Source organism: Leptonychotes weddellii, chromosome X (assembly GCF_054177405.1).
Source record: "Leptonychotes weddellii isolate Sample4059 chromosome X, ASM5417740v2, whole genome shotgun sequence".
Taxonomy (NCBI): Eukaryota; Metazoa; Chordata; class Mammalia; order Carnivora; family Phocidae; genus Leptonychotes; species Leptonychotes weddellii.
The window spans coordinates 85,912,274-85,915,882 of record NC_138385.1 but is presented as its reverse complement, the minus strand read 5'-3'; positions in this window follow the sequence as shown (position 1 = coordinate 85,915,882).

Below are 3,609 nucleotides of genomic sequence, written 5' to 3'. Positions count from 1 at the left end.
CATTACATTCTATCAAGGGCACATACCATAAACATGACTTAACTGATGATATCACCTTGATCAGCTACCCAGGTGGTATTTGTCAAGTTTTTCTACTGTAAAGTTACTCTTTCCCCTTACTTTCAATACAGTACTCTTCGGAAAAAAAGTCACGGTGCTCAGCCTACACTTAAGGAGTGGGGAGTTGTGCTCTATCTCCTTGAGGGTAGAGTAGCTACATAAATTTTTGGAATTATTCTATACATACAATTTGTCTATTATCCCAGAATTTATTTATTCATTCAGTCACTTATTTATAGCAGCATGGATTCATGGATATTTATTTTATACTTAGGTCATAAGCCAGTATTAGGTTATTTATTTTCCTGTTCAAATTATTCCATTACTACTAGAATTTTATTGCTTCTAAGCCCTCTCAGAAGATAGAGCTTGGAAAATGTCTGTATACTAGCCCATGTATGCACATATATTTATAATTATTTCTATATTTGTCCATCTGTACCTATATTAAGCTAAACATGAGTCATACTGATGTCTCCAAACTCTAATCTAGTATCACATGATTCATTCTAGGCTTCCCCCTTTGCTTACCTCCGAGAAAATTGGCTCCAACTATCCACCATTCATATACTTATTTATTTAATCCCAGTATACAAGTTTATTGATTTTAGATTATTAACCCATACCTTTCTGAGAAAGAACTTTATTAACTGGAATACAGTATCTATATACAGTTCCTTTTTCTCTAGTCATACATCATCCACTCATTTTCAAAGTTACTTACGTCAGCACCTCTCTTCCCCCATCCTCTTCATTGATATTACTTCACACATTTGTAATACCACTAGAATTATTTGGTTACAGTCTGCATTCCATCCTGGGATACCTAGATCTCTTAACTGATTTTTATTTGCATACATTAAGGTTCACTCTTTGTGCTCTAACATTCTATGAGATTTGAAAAATGAAAGGTGTCACACATTCATCATTAGAATATCATACAGGATAGTTTCACCATCCTAAAAAATCCCCTGTGTTTCAATTTTTCAACCACTCTCTCCCTCCTGCAAAGAAAACCCTAGAAACTACTGATCTGTTTTTGTCTCTTTAGTTTTATCTTTTTCATAATATCATATAAATGGAATCAAACAGTATGTAACATCTGTGGACTGGCTTCTTTTGCTTAGCAACATGCATTTAAGATTCATCCATGTTATCTCATTAATTGATAATTTATTACTTTATACTGCTGAATAGTATTCCACTGTATGTATATGCCACAGATTATTTATTCATTCACATATCAAAGACGGCTTGGTTTTTGGTGATTATGAATAATGCTGCTGTAAGCATTTATGTGCAGTTATTTGTGTTGAGATGTTTTTAAATCAGTTGGAGAAACAACTAGGAGGGCAATTTCTGGATCATATAATTAAACTACATTTACCTTTTTTAAAAGATTTGTTTGCTTATTTTAGAGAGAGAGAGTGTGCATGTGCACATGAGCAGGAGGGGCAAAGGGAGAGGGAGAGAGAATCTCAAGCAGAGTCCACGCTAAGTGCGGGAGCCCAACCTGGTGCTGGATTTCAGGACCTCGAGATCGTGACCTGAGCTGAAACCAAGAGTCTGACCCTTAACTGACTGTGCCACCCAGGAGCCCCAAGACTATGTTTATCTTTATTAAAAAAACTGCTAAACTGTTTCCAAAATGGCTGCACCATTTTCCATTCTCAACATCAATATGTGAGAGATCCAATTGCAGCCTTGCTAGTAATTGATATTTGAGCCTTTCTAATAGGTGTGTACTTGCTGTTTTACCCTGCATTTCCTTAATGCCAAATTATGTTGTGCATCCTTTCATATGCTTGTTTGCTATCTCTATATCTTCCTTGATATATTTTTGTTCAGATCTTTTCCCCAGTTTAGAAATAGGGTTGTGTATTATTTTCTTAGGGCAACTGTAATAAAACTGGGTGGCTTGTGAGAAAAGACATTTATTTCCTCACAGTTATGGAGGCCAGACTCTGAAATCAAGCTGTCAGAAGGGTTGGTTCCTTCTAGAGGCTCTGAGGGAGAATACATTCCATGCCTTTCTCCTACCTTCCCGTAGCTATCCAGCAATTCTTGGTGTTCCTTGGCTTGTAAATGCATAGCTTCAATCTCTGCCTCCACACCTGTCTTCACGTGGCCTTTCTCTCTGAATGGTTTTGTCTCAGTTCTCCCTGAGAAAGATAAATGCAGGATGATCACATACTGAGATCCTTAATTACATTTGCAAAGACTTTTTCCAAATAATATCACATTCACAGGTTCCAGAGACTAGGAAACGGATATATCTTTTTAGAAACACCATTCAAACCACTACTGGTTGCTTGTTTTATTATTGTTTAGTTTAAGAGTTCTTTGTACACAAGTCATTTACTAGACATGTGATATACAAATATTCACAGCTTGTTTTTTCATTCTCTTAAGAGTGTTTTTCACAGAGCAAAACTTTCCAATAAAGTCCAACCTATCAGTTTTCTTTTATTGATTGTGATTTTGGCACACTGTGTCTAAAACTCATTATCACACCCAAAGTCAGATTTTCATCTAGAAGTTGCATGTGTTTTCATCTAGAAGTTGCATAGTTTTGCATTTTGCATTTAGATCTATAATCTATTTTGAGTTAGTTTTTATGTAAGGTGTGAGGTTTGTGTCTTAGTATCTAAGTTCATTTTCTCCCCATATAGATGTCCAATTGTTCTAGCACTATTTGGCAAAAAAAAAAATTATTCTTTTTCATTTATTTGCCTTTGTAACATTGTCAAAAGTCAGTTGACTATATTTGTGTGGGTCTATTTTGAGGCTCTGAATTCTTCATTCCAATGATCTATTTGTCTATTTTTTCACCAACACTATGCTGTCTTGATTACTATAGATTTATATTGAGCCTTGAAATAGGGTAGTGTGAATCTTCAAACTTTGTTCTTTTTCAATATTGTGTTGGCTATTCTAGGACCTTTGCCACTCCATATAAACGTTAAAGTCAGTTTGTTGATATCTACAAAAAGTTCCTGAGAAAAAAAGTTGCTGAGATTTTGATTGGGATTGCATTAAATCTATAGTCCAAATTGGAAATAATTGACATCTTAATAATAGTGAGTCTACCAGTTCATGAACAGGGAATAATTTCTCCATTTATTTAGATCCTGTTTGATAAGTGTTTTATAGTTTTCTGCAAATGGACCTGGTATATATTTTGTTAGATTTATCTAAGCATTTCATTTTTTGTGCAACTGTAAATGTTTTTGCCTTTTAAAATTTCTAATTTCAATTGTTTATTGCTGGTATATAGTAAAGCAATTATACTTGGTTATTAGTTCCAGGAGGTCTTCTTTGTAGATTTTTTGAGATTTTTGACATAATCATTTCCTCCACAAAAATTCAAATTTTTATTTTATTTATTTGTTAATGCTTGTCTTGTACTAAATATGACTTGCATTATGATACTGAATAGGATTAATGAGGAGACATCCTTGTTTCATTTCCAATCTTAGGATGAAAGAATTCACTGTCTGATCATTGGGTACAATGTTAGCTATAGGTTTTCTATATACCCTTTATCTA